The sequence below is a fragment of the Puma concolor genome, chromosome B2, assembly GCF_028749965.1.
Source record: "Puma concolor isolate L17-30 chromosome B2, mPumCon1.1.hap2, whole genome shotgun sequence".
Taxonomy (NCBI): domain Eukaryota; kingdom Metazoa; phylum Chordata; class Mammalia; order Carnivora; family Felidae; genus Puma; species Puma concolor.
This window is the reverse complement of record NC_141671.1, coordinates 43,046,671-43,062,733: the sequence shown is the minus strand read 5'-3', so window position 1 is coordinate 43,062,733 and position 16,063 is coordinate 43,046,671. Positions and strand designations below refer to the sequence as shown.

The 16,063-nt window shown below is 43.2% G+C and overlaps 1 long non-coding RNA gene across 2 annotated transcripts in view; it reads left to right on the top strand.

Annotated features, from left to right (window-relative positions):
- Positions 1-217: 217 nt before the first annotated feature.
- LOC147580962 (uncharacterized) overlaps positions 218-16,063 on the top strand; it is a 24,992-nt gene continuing 9,146 nt past the window's right edge. For both annotated transcript variants that reach the window (XR_015251250.1, XR_015251249.1), the window contains exons 1-2: positions 218-672; positions 4,185-4,288. This is a non-coding gene — a long non-coding RNA (uncharacterized LOC147580962). The remainder of the gene's footprint in view (positions 673-4,184; positions 4,289-16,063) is intronic.

Sequence of the window (16,063 nt, the reverse complement as noted above, 5' to 3'; positions counted from 1 at the left end):
TCAACGTCAAGACTTCACTACATAGTGAGATCCTATGCCGCTATGAAAAAATCATACAGAAGCTCTCTGTGCACCAATAGAAAAATATCTCCAAGGTATCTATTTTAATTACTTTAAAAAATAAACTATTTTTTAAAGTTTATTTTATTATTTATCTTTGAGGGGGAGGGGCAGAGAGAGAGGGAGACAGAGGATCTGGGCTCTGCGTTGACAGCAGTGAGCTTGATGTGGGGCTCGATTCACGAACAGTGAGATCATGACTTGAGCCGAAGTCGGACACTTAACTGACTGAGCCACTCAGGCGCCCCACCTATTTATTTGAGAATAGTTTTACATTTACAGAGAAATTGTGAAGATAGTACAGACTATTTCTGTATCCCCCACACCCAATTCCCCCTATAATTAGCATCTGACCTTAGGATAGTACGTTCGGTACAATTAAGGAACTGATATTGATACATTAGTATTAACTGAAACCCATACTTTATTCAGATTTCCCTAGCTTTTACCCAGTGTCCCTTTTCTGTGCCAGGGTCCCATCCAGGAGACCACATGACACTTAGTTGTCTTTTTCTCCTTAGGTTCCTCCTCTGTGTCTCAGACTTTCCTTGTTTTGGTGACCTTGACAGTTTTGAGGAATCCCGGGCAGGTGTTTTGCAAAATGTCCCTCAGGTGAGATTTGTCTGTTTTTCTCATGATTAGACTGGGGTTTTGGGGTTGGGGGGAAAGAAACCAAAGAAGTAAAAAGCCATTCCTATTGACGCTGACCTTGATCAGCTGCCTGAAGTTGTGTTTGTCAGGTTTCTCTACCATGAAGTTACTCTTTCCTCCCACTTTTCATACTGCCCTCCTTGGAAGGAAGTCACTAGGTGCTGCCCACACTTAAGGGGTGGGCAATCACGCTCCACCTTTGACGTACTCTCATCGTTGTGTTCTTTGTTTTTGCTATTATTTTGAGCATTTCCTTACTTTCTGGCACAAGACGCATTGGGCTCATCTTATACTTTTCCTGCACCAGCCCTAGAATCAGACATTTCTCCCACAAGCCCCAGTTCTGTTTATTGGTGAATGGTATTAGAAACCAAGTACTGGGCACTTGGTGTGCTCATTGCTACTGGAGTGTTGTTGCTTTGGGCCCTCTCAGCCTGCAGAGGAAGGAAATGCGTGTGTGTATACTGACCCCAGTATACACACATATCTATAAATATATTGTATGTAGTCATCTGTATCTATGTTAAGCTAAACATGAATTCATATTGATATCTCCAAGTCTGATCTATGACCACATGGATCATCTAGCCTCTTTTCCTGCCTTATCTGTAATATTCCCAAGATAATAATTTTTTTTTTTTTTTTTAAGAAAAAAAGGAGGGTGCAGGGGCACCTGGGTGACTCAGTCAGTTGAGCGTCCGACTTCGGCTCAGGTCATGATCTCGAGGTCTGTGAGTCTGGGCTCCGCATCGGGCTCCGTGCTGACAGCTCAGGGCCTGGAGCCTGCTTCGGATTCTGGGTCTCCCTCTTTCTCTGCCCCTCCCCCACTCATGCTCTGTCTCTCTGTCAAAAATAAATAAACATTAAAAAAAAATTTAAGAAAAAAAGGAGGGTGCAGACTGATGAGTATACCAGGCTACCTTTTGTGCAAAGAGGGTAGAGAAATAAAATATGTTTGGGGGCACCTGGGTGGCTCAGTCAGTTAAACATCCGACTCTTGGTTTCGGCTCAGGTCACGATCTCACGGTCCGTGAGTTCGAGCCCCACATCTGGCTCCGTGCTGACAGCTCAGAGTCTGGAGCCTGCTTCGGATCCTATGTCTCCCTCTCTCTCTGTCCCACCCCTGCTCATGTTCTGTCTCTCTTCGTCTTTCAAAATTGAATACATGTTTAAAAAAAAATTTTTTTTTAATGGTTAAGATGGGAAAGTTTATATTCTGTTGAAACCATCATTTAAAAAAGGTACAAAAAAGTTATTGTGTTCATTTTGCTTTACTGTTTTCCACTCAGCATATTTTCAGAATCTTATAGCCGTGGCTGTGTGGTGTCCAGTCTACTGCTCCTGTTATGTGGTAGTCCATAGTTTTTCTAGCACATTCTATTTTTTAAATTGAGAAATAATTGACATATGACATTATATTATATTAGTTTATATACATTATAAACATTATATTGGTTTACATACAAATATGATTCCATTTTTTTTTCTTGTGTTGAGAACTTTTAAGAACTCTTTGGGCAGGGCACCTGGATGACTCAGCAAGTGCAACATCTGACTCTTGATCTTAGTGTTGTGACTTTGCCCCACGTTGGGTGTGGAGATTACTTAAAAATGAAATCTTAAAAAAAAAAGAACTATTCTCCTAACAACTTTCAAACATACAACCGTATTATTAACTATAGTCACAAAGCTGTACATTACATCCCCATGACATATTTATTTTATAACTGGACATTTATACCTTTTTTTAAAATTAAAAAAATGTTTTTTTTTAACGTGTATTTATTTTTGAGACAGAGAGAGACAGAGCATGAACGGGGGAGGGGCAGAGAGAGAGGGAGACACAGAATCGGAAGCAGGCTCCAGGCTCTGAGCCATCAGCCCAGAGCCCGATGCGGGGCTCGAACTCACGGACCGTGAGATCGTGACCTGAGCTGAAGTCGGACGCTTAACCGACTGAGCCACCCAGGCGCCCCTATACCTTTTGACCCTCTTCACCCGTTTTGCACACACCCCCATCCCCACCAATCTGTTCTTTATATGTATGAGTTAGATTTTTTGCTTTTGGCTTTGTTTTTGTTTTTGTTTTTTTTAAGATTCTACACATAAGTGAGATCATACATATTTGTCTGTCTTTGTCTGACTTATTTTACTCAGTATAATGCCCTCAAAGCCCATCCGTGTTGTTGCAAACGGCAAGATTTCTGGCCCACTTTAGACCCCGCTTTCTCAGAAACCAGAAGACAAAGCTATGTGCTATTCTGAGGGACTGGAGAAGTCGGGCTGAGGGGGTTCCTCTGATGTGGCCTCATCCTTGCAGAAAAACTGGAAGCTGTGGAGGGGGGCCTGAAGGAAATGGGGGCAGCAGCTGCAGAGAATGGCAGTTAGTCATCAAGATGTGAAATCTAGATTGCCACATGGCCTCGATCAAGGTCACCCAGCCTGAGCTGTGCAGGTTGCAGCACGGGCCAGGGCCCTTCCCCAGCCAAACCCTACCACCCTGTTCCGTGCACAGAGGAAGCTAGCCACACTGAAGGCCAGGGGAGAAGACCAGAAAGTGTAGTTACAGATCCTTGAGAGACAGCAAGGACAAAGTGGGAATGACCTTCCAGGGCATTAGGCTGAGAGAGCAGGCAAATGAAGTTGAGCTGGGATCAAGTCCAAAGGGACTGGAGAAACAGGGGGCGGGATGCAGATTTGGCAGGGGGCAGGCCAGACAGGCCTGGCTGTAGCTGGGGGGGGGCACTTCTGTTTCAGAGTCTGGATGTGGGAGAATGTGACGCATGCACGCTTGCATATGTGTTAGATGCATGTGTTCATTAGATGCATTTATCACATGTATGCTAATTCATTTCACTTCTCGAATGCTAGGCAGCCGCCATGTGGTGCAACTCTGGGCGTGCACCACACGATCTAGGTGAATGACACTCCCTCTGATTGGTCAGCACACAAACTACAGGTGGGGCTCCTTCATCTAAAAGTGATGATGATGATGAGTTTACCACCCGGGGAGCGCTGACTGCTCACTAAGCACTGAGCACACTTTGATCTCTGTTGTCCACCCGACACCCCCTGAGAGGTAGCCAGGGGCATCCCTGTTAAAAAGAAAACCACGGGCCCCTCATGGAGTCACTTATGTTAAGGCCCCACATCAGCAAACCAAGACTAATACCTGACTTAACTGCAGTTTCAACCCCTCCCAGGAATGTGACCTTTAATCAGTCAACCTGGAATTTCTTGGGCAGCGCTAGGAAATGTACAGATAGACTGCTTCCGTTCCCTTTGCCTGAAACAATACACTGCTAATAATTTCCCTTTCCCGCTTCCTCTCTGCCTTTGCAAACCTTTCTTTTTCTACAGCTGGACGGAGCTTTTTTCTGTTTGCTGGGTGGGACGCTGCCTGATTCATGAATTATTCAATAAAGCCAGTTCGATCTTTCCAACCACTCAGTTGAATTTTGGTTGTTTAACAGATTTGGCGGCCGCGGCAGACCCCGAAGAAGACTGTGGATAGGCGCGGTAGCTGCGAACCCCTTTTTGAGTTCACTGTCTTTCTCACCGTTTCCCAGGGCTGTGGGTAAGTCCCTCTCAGTTGGGAACCGGGCTTTCTTTGCGATGAGTTCCTGATCTAACTGGCTTCCCGGTCCAGGGCTTAGTGGGTCAGTTTGAGTTGGCAAGCTGAGGCTGTAGCCCTTGGTTCAGTCTTCAGTTCCCCAGTGGTTGGAACTGCTCGCCCCAGATGGAGACTGAGGTCTGCCTGTGGAGTCCACACTGGAATTGCTGGCAGTGTGCAGAGTCTTCTATGGGCTGGTCCGCAGTGACTTCTAAACCCTCGTTCTTGGTTCTGTCCTCAGATTCCACGCGGGGAGCTGCTGGTGGCAGCTGTGTTTCTCCATTTGTATGGAATCAGTCTGCAGTCCCCATTCTTTGAGGTCGGGTTGTCCTTTCCCTGCCCCCTAGTTCTTTGGGTACTGCTGCGGCCATGGTCGGTTTCCTTGGTTTCTGTGGCTTTCTGTTAGTGTACCCACAAGGTAAGGTGTAATTGCTGATGGGGATCTTGGAAGCCAAAAAGCCACAAAAATTGGTGGGCATGGGTCAAGCATTTAAGAGTTGTTAGAGGGTGAAGAGTGCCACCTGACCCAAAGACGCCCGTGTTAGGATAAGTTGGCCACAGAATGGGTTAGATTGACACTAAGTCATCTACCAACCTCAAGAAAATTTTCGCGCGGGGCATCTGGGTGGCTCCGTCTGTTAAGTGTCCGACTTTGGCTCAGGTCACAATCTCAGGGTTCGTGAGTTTGAGTACCGCGTCAGGCTCTCTGCTGTCAGCACAGAGCCTGCTTCAGATCCTCTCCCGCCCCCCCTCCCCCCCTCCACTCCCCTCTATCTCTCTCTCAAAAATAAATAAACATTTAGGGCGCCTGAGTGGCTCAGTCAGTTAAGCATCCAGCTCTTGATTTTGTCTCCAGTCATGATCTCATGGTTTGTGGGTTCGAGTCCCACAGTGGGCTCCGTGCTGATGCGAGGTGTCGGCTGGAGATTCTCTCCTTCTCCTCTGTCTCTGCCCCTCCCCCACTCTCTATCTCAAAATAAATAATAAATAAACAAGTAAATAGACATTTAAAAAAAGAGACAATTTCTGTGCAATGAGGTGAAACACTGAAACACCACACAAACCCAATTCCATATGCATCTTTCTTAGGTATTAATCTGGCTTCGAGAAACCCAGAAGCTTAATGAAAAAACCAACAAACAAACAAACAATAAAAATAAGTAAATAAATAATAAAGATGGGATCCTTAATTTTTACAGAGTCAAGTGTACCACCTTCCAGCGCACCTGCTTCTTTTATGTCTAAGAACTTCGGTTCTGGAAGGTATAGATATTTACACAAATGGCAAAATCTTACTAAGCTTGATTTGCATTCTGAGGAACTTGGCTTCATAACCCTCAGGTGGCGATCCCCAAAATAAGGCCAAAGTGAGTTGTACTTCATTTACAGCTAGATCTGGCTGGACAGAAATGTAGGTTAAACTCCTTTACCAGCCCTCAGGGGAATTTCAGTGGCCATTAGGAAGAATGTTCCAATCAGATAAGATCATTTAAGAAGTACACGTAAAAACAAAGGCTTCAAAATTGCAAAACCAGCTTTATTGAAACTTTCGGTGCAAAAAAGCTGATAAAAAATTACGAAGACACAGAAGTAATACAAACGACTGTAAGACTGTCCTAATTCTTACGGCCTCCCCCTCCCTCTATCCTTTACTCAAAGATTCCTTCTAGTTATCCTCTGTCTGAATTGCCTTTACACTACATGACTGGAGACAAAAGTCCACCGGTTTAATCGCTTTACAGACACCACTATATCTGTTCTCAAAGGAGTCCCCCCTACTCCCCCTTGAGCCTCTCCCAGAGCTGATGCGACTCTGTGGAAATCTTCTGGTAAGCTGTTACATTGTTCCCTGAGACAGCCAAAGGAAAACTAAAATTAAAAGCCAAACAAAGCCTTGCCAAATTCTGGTAAATATCAGAGCTATACTCTTTCCACTTTAAGCCCCACTCAGAACCTTAGGATGGGATCCTGGAAAAACTGATGGAAGCTGGCTAGAAGGCTGTTTCCTGTCAGTGAAATGTACCCACGAAGAAAGAAACTAACAAACATTTCACCACAGGTGGGTAGATGTCAGTCCTCCACATTCAGGCTACAGCCCAGTTCTTCAGAAGAGGGATTAAAGGCAACTGTCCTTATCTTACAAATCTTTACAAAACTAGACTTGCAGCTCTAAAGGCAATTCAAAGTTCACCTATTTCTTTACTAATTCCCAAACCTCCCCTATCTCAAGCGGCTTGTAAATGATTGACTTTACAAAACCAAAGTCCTTCTTGGAGGAATTTGCATTCTCTTCCTGGGACTTTGAGATAAAAATATTAAAAGTACAAACCTCAGGGAAGCCATTCTTTCCCCCTCTTTAAAAAAATTTTTTAATAATGTCTTGGGGTGCCTAGGTGGCTCAGTCGGTTAAGCATCCGACTTCAGCTCAGGTCATGATCTCGTAGTTTGTGGGTTCGAGCCCCACGTTGGGCTCTGTGCTGACAGCTCAGAGCCTGGAGCCTGCTTCCAGTTCTGTGTCTCCCTCTCTCTGTGTCCCTCCCCTGCTCATATTCTGTCTCTCTCTGTCTCTCAATAATAAATAAACATTAAAAATTTTTTTTTTAGAAATTAATAATGTCTTAATTCTAGAAGTCTGTATGGCTTAATTCCCTTCACTTATTTTGCCCAAAGTAATTCTTACCAGAAGTAGAATGAAAGGGAGAAAGGCAATTAGAAGTTTTTTAGTTTAATTAAAAAAACTTTTTTATTTGAGAGACAGCCATCTGGAGAGAGAGAGAGAGAGAGAGAGAGAGAGAGAATCTTAAGCAGGTTCCATAGTCAGCTTGGAGCCTGATGAGGGGCTTGATCCCACAACCATAAGATCACGACCTGAGCCAAAATCAAGAGTCAGAAGCTCAACTGACTGAGCCACCCAGGCACCACAGGCCATTTGAAATTTACATGAATGGGGGCGCTTGGGTGGTTTAGTCAGTTAAATGTCTGACTTCGGCTCAGGTCATGATCTCGCAGTTTGTGAGTTCAAGCCCCGCATTGGGCTCTCTGCTGTCAGCACAGAGCCCGCTTCAGATCCTCTGTCTCCCTCTTTCTCTGCCCCTCCCCCTTGTTGCTCTGTCTCTCTCTCTCTCTCTCAAAAATGTTAAAAAAAAAAGAAACTTAGACGAATGAAAAGTCATGTGTTTTCTTCCACAAATATTAGTAGAAAAATCTTTAGCAATCTGAGCAAGCCACCTGAACTTATTTCATCTGCCAGAAAAAGTTTGGATCTAACTGTTCTTTTATAAACTAGTGGGTTTTGTATTTTCATGCCTGTCTCGTGGTTAAAAATTTTAAAACAATAATTGTAAAGTCTCTGTTTATATGTTTATTGTAGATAGGTGACATTTTCTACTTCTGTATGGAATTGCTAGAATTAATTTGCGAAGGCTTCTATTTAACTGGCTTAAAAATAAACACTTATAAATGAAATATTTCTAAATTTCAGAAGTATAATAGAAGCTAACCCAAGTGCTTTTCAGGTTCACATGCTCTGGGAAGATATTTTAGTATTAAAGCTAGTTTAAGGTTGTTAGTTTAATTAAAATAAACATGTCTTTGAAGTTATTAGCATTAAATATAATACTTTTATCGTACCCTGGTTTGCTAATCGAGTAAGGTCACGTTATCTCTGTTAACAAAATTTGTCAACAAGAAAAATACCTTGGGACAATAGTTGATTTTATCTAATGTCTCATGAAGTTTTTGTGGGTAATCTAAACATAATTGTTAAGAAAAAATAAATTGAGTAGATATAAATAAGATAAAAAAATCTTAGGTAAACTTTTAAAATAATTTCCTCATGGGGCGCCTGGCTGGCTCTGTCGGAAGAGCATGTGACTCTTGATCTCAGGGTTGTGAGTTCGAGCCCCACATTGGGAGAAGAGATTACTTAAAAAAAAAAAAAAAAAAAAAAAAAATTCCTGAAATCTTTTAAACATCTTTTTTGTTTTGTTTTCAAAGTAGGCTCCACACCCAGCTTGGGGCTTGACTCTGAGAACAAGATTTGCATAGCCTACCGACTGAGCCAGGCAGACACCCCTTCCTCAAGTCTTTTCGGTAACCTGAAATCTTAAAGTTTTGCTAAGTGATGAGTTAAGTTAAATTCAAAGAATATCTAGATCATTTCCAAATAAGATAAAATGCTGAAACATTAATTACTGAACACAGGCTTCTCCTTTTTTTTTTTTTTTTTTTGCTTCCTTTTATAGACAAGCTAAAAATAATTGCCTCTATTAATAAACGTGGTTTATGCCATGGTGAGAAATTTTCTATAAAAAAGCATATTCTGAGGCTCCCAGGTGGCTCGGTCGGTTAAGTGTTCAACTTCGGCTGAAGTCATGATCTTGCGGTCTGTGAGTTTGAGCCCTGCATCGGGCTCTGGGCTGACAGCTGGGAGCCTGAAGCCTGCTTCAGATTCTGTGTCTCCCTCTCTCTCTGCCCCTCCCCTGTTCATTCCCTGTCTCTCTCTCAAAAATAAAGATTAAAAAAAAATTTTTTTTTAAAGCATGTTCTTAGAAATCACATTAAGTATTTATAAGTCTGACAATTCGCAGTATGCTAATATAAAAGACAGTTCACAATTATTTACTTCTTAGCTAAGGTTCCTAAGGGTTAAGAATTCAAATTAATACGTGTGATTACAGCTACTAGAAGTAATGCAAGAACAGGATGTGTGCTTTCAGTAAAAGAAGTTAATGGAAATGCATTTTTGTAGACAGAAATATAGTAATTTTGTTCTAAAATAGGGGTACTTAAAGAAGAAAATAGAGGACAAAATCTGAATGTAAAACAGAAAGAGTTGTAGAAGATTTGTGGAAAAGGAAATTTTCAAAAGGAATTTTAATATGTGATCAAGTTGGCTAAGATTAAAATGAACTTATTTAAAAATGAGATTTAGGGGTGCCTGGGTGGCTCAGGTGGTTAAGCACCTGACTTCAGCTCAGGTCATGATCTCACGGTTCATGAGTTCAAGCCCCAAATCAGGCTTTCTGCTGTCAGCACAGAGCCCATTCTGGATCCTCTGTCTCCCTCTCTCTGACCCTCCCCCTGCTCTCTCTCTCTCTCTCTCTCTCTCTCTGAAAAATAAATAAACATTAAAAAAAATGAGCTTTAGTATCAAAAGTAAACAGCTGCAAAATTAGAAGTTAGCTTTTCTTGCTGTCAAAAGGACAAAGTTTTCTCAGGGCATCTGGTCAGCTCAGTGGGAAGAGCATGTGACTCTTGATCTTGGGGTCATGGGTTTAAGCCCCACATTGGATGTAGAGATTACTTAAAAAAAAAATATATATATATATATATTTTTATATATGTGTGTGTGTATATATATATATAAACTTAAGATATATATATATATATATAAACTTAAAAAAAGAATATTTTTTCTAGATTATTGACCTGTTCTTAAGAAGACATTATAAACAAAGGTCTTTCTTCACCTTTAATGTAATCTGCCTAGAAACGCAAAGATTGTATGCTTTGCCTTTATTGAGTCTCTGATTACTTAGGAAAAAAAAAAAACCCTTGAATCTTTTTAATGCTAAAAGAGTTGAAATTTTTAATAACTATTTTAACTTTCTGTATTTGCTTGCAAAGTCTTTACTTCTTGCTTTGGTTAAATGGATGACTAAGTATTGTGAAAGTGACCTATGATTCTATTTGCCCAAGTGTTTTAAAACCTTTTTGATTGATTGATTTTGAGAGAGAAAGTGGGTGAGCATGAGAGGAGGAGGGACCGAGGGAGGGAGAGAATCTTAAGCAGGCTCTACGCTCAGGACCGCGAGATCATGACCTGAGCCGCAATCAAGAGTCGGATGCCTAACTGACTGAGCCACCCAGGTGCCCCAACCTTTTTGATATTTTTGATGAGCTTCCCCCAAATCAAATCCTAAATAGTCTTTTTGACCTTGAACTACCTTTGAGTTATTCCAGATGTTTCCCGGAACATCTCAAAGGATTTGTTCTCTCTCCTTACAAAAAGGGAGATATCAAACTTAATTAGGCTTATCTGGTATATTAAATTACACGGGGAGCAATGTCAAATAAGAAATAATACTGATGTGGGAAACAAAAGCAAAAGGAAACGCAGATAAAATTCAGTTTCCTTATAACCAGCTGCCCAATGACAAATACTTGAGGCAGGCAGAGAATAACATTCTTCCAGGAACTCCCAACTATCTTATTGTTAATGCTTTGCCAGAGGGAAAAACAACCTTAGCTTGACAATAGCTAGGCCTCCAGGATCTTGTGGGTCTTCTTAGCACATGAAAGTCCTTTTGGAAACTTCCCCTTGCTTTTACCTCCCTTAGCTCCCAACTATCGAATTAGTCACTCCTCACAATCCCAGTGCAACTCTTTCTGCCCAGAGGTCCTGTCCCTGTGCTTTAAGAAAGCCACCCTTTTGCACCAAAGACTTCTCAAGAATTCTTTCTTGGGGCGCCTGGGTGGCTCAGTAGGTTAAGTGTCCAACTTTGGCGCAGGTCACGATCTCATGGTTCACAAGCTCGAGCCCCGTACCGCTTTGGATCCTCTGTCCCTCTCTGTCCCTGCTCCTCTCCCTGCTTCTCCAAAGTAAATAAACATTTGGGCACCTGGGTGGCTCAGAGGTTAAGTGTCCAACTCTAGATCTCGGCTCAGGTCATGATCTCATGTGTCATGAGTTCAAGCCCCACATCAGGCTCTACAAGGACAGTGCAGATCCTGCTTGGGATTCTCTCTCCCCTCTCTCTCTGCCCCTACTGGGCTCATACTCTCTCAATCTCTCTCTCCCTCTCAATAAATAAACGTTTAAAACAAACAAACAAACAAACAAACAAACAAACATTAACAAAAAGAATTCTTTCTTGGCCATTGGCTTCGAACCCCAACACGTCAAACTGCATTGGTACTAAGCCTTCTTTATATTATGCCTGTATATGTTATGCCCAGAATTCGCAATCCCCAAAGACCACCAGGGAGCCGGGTCCGATGCAAAAGCAAAGAGCCTTTATTCCAGCTAGATCCAGCTCAATCCCCAACCTGTACTGACGCAGCGGTGAGATGCCGGAGAGAGCCAGAGAGTTTCAAAAGCACAGAGGTTTTATAGGAGTCTAGGGGCAGTTGGTGAGATAATGGTTGTGGCCTTAGCTGATTGGCTGGGGAAGGGTCGTGGCCTTAGCCTATTGGCTGGGGAAGGGTCGTGGCCTCAGCCAATTGGCTGGGGAAGGGTCGGAGTCCCATTAGGCAGGTTGCTGGGCGGGTTTTGAACGGGTGAGCGGGAGATTACTCAAGGGGAGGAGGCGTGGTCTGAGGTTTCTGCAATTTTCCTGGAAAGGGGGCCATGTCGGGGACATAGTCACTGAAGGTGGAGGACACAGAACAAGATGGAGTTGGCTGGCGTAGGTCCGCTCTTTCATATACATGTTCTGGAAAACTTGTAAAATTCCTGGCAATCTGATGTGTCCTAATATAATGTCGGCACTTGTAATTCTAATTACTGTCTTAAAATGTATGTCACAAGAATACCCAAGTTTCTTTGTCAATTGCATTACAATGAACTCTCATCAGATCTTTTTACCCAGGTCATGTTTAAGTCCTTTATCATTTACAGGCAGTTATTGTTTTACTCAGATACTTTTATAGAACCTTCCTGTAAGCGAGTTTCATCTTCAGAGAAATTCATGGAAAGGAGTCTGCCAAGTACCATCGAACTCACGCATTGCGAGATCACGACCTGAGCCGAAATCAAGAGTCACATGCTCAATGTCCTATCCACATTCACAGCGCCACCTTAGTGGAAGTGGTTTGTGACCGGATGGGGTTTGTCCCTTGTCTTTGGTGGTCATCACTCTCCTTGGGTCTACAAATGTCTAGAGAGCTGGTGCAAGGTATGATTTGAAGTGGGTTTCGGGAACTAATGGTCAAGAAAGAATTCTTGAGATGGTTTTGATGCAAAAAAAAAAAAAAATGTGGTTTTTATTAAAGCCCAGAGACAGGATCTGTGGGCAGAAAGAGCTGCACCAGGATTGTGAGGAGTGACTCACAATACATTTTAAGTGGGGTTAAGTGGGGTTAAGTGGGGAGGGGCGGAAGAAACAAAGGAAGTTTCCAGAAGGATTTTCTTTTTTCTTTTATTTTCTATTTTTTTTTAATTTAATCTGCTCTTGCTTTATTTTATATATTTAGAGTATAACACAATGCCTGGTATATACTGTTGCATTTTTTTTTCAATATATGAAGTTTATTGTCAAATTGGTTTCCATACAACACCCAGGGCTCATCCCAAAAGGTGCCCTCCTCAATACCCATCACCCACCCTCCCCTCCCTCCCACCCACCCCCCATCAACCCTCAGTTTGTTCTCAGTTTTTTTTTTTTTTTAATTTTTTTTTTCAACGTTTATTTATTTTTGGGACAGAGAGAGACAGAGCATGAACGGGGGAGGGGCAGAGAGAGAGGGAGACACAGAATCAGAAACAGGCTCCAGGCTCTGAGCCATCAGCCCAGAGCCTGACGCTGGGCTCGAACTCACGGACCGCGAGATCGTGACCTGGCTGAAGTCGGACGCCTAACCGACTGCGCCACCCAGGTGCCCCTGTTCTCAGTTTTTAAGAGTCTCTTATGCTTTGGCTCTCTTCCATTCTAACCTCTTTTTTTTTTTTTTTTCCCTTCCCCTCCCCCATGGGTTTCTGTTAAGTTTCTCGGGATCCACATAAGAGTGAAACCATATGGTATCTGTCTTTCTCTGTATGGCTTATTTCACTTAGCATCACACTCTCCAGTTCCATCCATGTTGCTACAAAGGGCCATATTTCATTCTTTCTCATTGCCACGTAGTACTCCATTGTGTATATAAACCACAATTTCTTTATCCATTCATCAGTTGATGGACATTTAGGCTCTTTCCATAATTTGGCAATTGTTGAAAGTGCTGGTATAAACATTGGGGTACAAGTGCCCGTATGCATCAGCACTCCTGTATCCCTTGGGTAAATTCCTAGCAGTGCTACTGCTGGGTCATAGGGTAGATCTATTTTTAATTTTTTGAGGAACCTCCACATCCAGAAGGATTTTCTTATGTTAAAGAAGCCTCACAGGATCCTGGAGGCCTAGCTATTGTCGGCTAAGTCCGTTTTTCCCTCTAGCAAGGCATTAGCGTTAAGACAGTGGTGGGGGCGCCTGGTTGGCTCAGTGGGTGGAGAGGTGACATTCCACTCACCATCTCGGGGTTGTGAGTTCAAACACCACATTGGATGTAGAGATTACTTCAAAATAAAATCTTTTTAAAATATATAACAAGACATTCCTGGAGGAATGTCACACTCTGCCGGCCTCAAGTATTTGTCAATGGGCTGCAGGATATAAGGAAATTGAATTTTATCTTCATTTCCTTTGGTCTTTGTTCTCCCCATCAGTGCACAGCCGGGCAATGCTTCTTAGGTTATCTCACTGTGTCCCCAACTTGTCACAAGTGAAATCAGACATCTCACTGGTTGACTCCCCTGGATTTACATCATTGAGTTAGTTAGAAAAGACACCCTACCAGGGGTGCCTGGGTGGCTCAGTCAGTTGAGCGTCCAACTCTTTTTTTTTTTTTAATGTTTTTATTTATGTATTTATGTATTTTTTTCTTTTTTTTAAATTTTCTTTTTTTTAAGTTTATTTATTTATCTTGAGAGCGAGACCATGGGAGAGGGGCAGAGAGAGGGAGAGAGAGAGAACCCCAAGCAGGCTCCGCACTGTCAGTGCAGAGCCTGATGCAGGGCTCAAACTCCCGAACTGCGAGATCATGACCTGAATCGAAGTTGGACGCTCAACCGACTGAGCCACCCAGGTGCCCCTGTTTTTATTTATTTTTTGAGACAGAGATAGAGAAGAGCATGTGCAGGGGAAGGTCAGAGAGAGAGGGAGACACAGAATCTGAAGCAGGCTCCAGGTTCCAAGCTGTCAGCCCAGAGCCCGACACAGGGCTCGAACTCGTGAACCGCAAGATCATGACCTGGGCCGAAGTCAGACACCCAACTGACTGAGTCACGTAGGCATCCTGTGCATCTGACTCTTGATTTCAGCTCAGATCATGATCCCTGGATCGTGGGATGGAGCCCTGCGTCAGGTTTTGTGCTGAGTGCTGAGCGTAGACCCTGCTTGAGATCCTCTCTCTCTCTCTCTCTCTCTCTCTCTCTCTTCCTCTGCCCCTTTCCCCCGCTCACTTTCTCTCTAAAACAAAAAATTTAAAAGAAAGAAAGAAAGAAGGAAAGAAAGAGAAGGAAAGAAAGAAAGAAGGAGAGAGAAGGAAAGAAAGAAAGAAAAGAAAGAGACAAAGAAAGAAAGAAAGAAAAAGGAAGAAACGGAAGAAAGAAAAGAAAAAAAGGAAGAAAGAAAGAAAAGACCTATCAGGAGGGATTCACAACTCAGGGTTTGCTTCCTTTAGCAGAGCCATACTTACCTGGTTAGGAGGAAATATAGATAAGAATATGATCAGAAACCTCTCCTTAACTCTTAAAGATATTGTAGAATCTGTCACTCAGACAATAGCTGCCCAACAAAGATCCTTAAACTCTGCAGTAAAGCTGTCCTTGATAACAGGATAGCCCCTGATTATCTTTTAGCTGAGCAAGGAGGTGTCTGTGCTGTGGCCAATGCCATCCGCTGTACCTGGATTAACACTTCTGGGGAGGCTGAAACTCAGTTGCACGAGCTCGCTGCCCTAGCCACAGGGCTTAAAACAGTGACTCCTGGGGCGCCTGGGTGGCGCAGTTGGTTAAGCGTCTGACTTCAGCCAGGTCACGATCTCGCGGTCTGTGAGTTCGAGCCCCGCGTCGGGCTCTGGGCTGATGGCTCAGAGCCTGGAGCCTGTTTCTGATTCTGTGTCTCCCTCTCTCTCTGCCCCTCCCCCGTTCATGCTCTGTCTCTCTCTGTCGCAAAAATAAATAAATGTTGAAAAAAAAATTAAAAAAAAACAAAAAAGCAGTGACTCCTTCGGCAGAGTCTTACTTTGACTTATTTGGTTTTGACTGGTTTGGGTCTTGGAGACCATGGCTCTGAAGTGCGCGGCAGACATTGGGGATTATCCTGTTTGTGCTCATCGCGATAATCTCCGTGGTGCCTTGTACTCTCTCAAAAGCTTTAAATGCGAGTTCACAGCTGTACTTCACCAAGTGCACGATCTCCCGAAGACTGGACCATCAGAAAAAGAGCAAAGAGGACGAACTGACTTAAAAATGGTGAACCTTGGGGCTCCTGGCAGGCGTGGTATCCATGCCATGGAACATGCAACTGTTGATGTCAGGGTTGTGAGTTTGAACCCCATGTTGGGTATCAAGATGACTTTATTTTTAAAAATTTTTTTCAATGTTTATTTATTTTTGAGAGACAGAGAGAGAGCGTGAGTAGGGAAGGGGCAGAGAGAGAGACAGACACAGAATCCAAAGCAGGCTCCAGGCTCTGAGCTGTCAGCACAGAGCCCGACGTGGGGCATGAACCCCCCAACCGTGAGATCATGACCTGGGCCGAAGTCGGATGTCCAACCGACTGAGCCACCCAGGTGCCCCTGGAGATGACTTTAAAAAAAAAACCCGTGAACCTGAAGTTGTAACTTGTGACTACCTTAGTCACGGAATGTCTTAAATTTCGATCACGTCTCTCAGTTAAGCTTAGAATCGAATCAAAAGGGAGAAATGTCTAAAAAGAGGGGCACTGGGGTGGCTCAGTAGGTCGAGGATCTGACTCT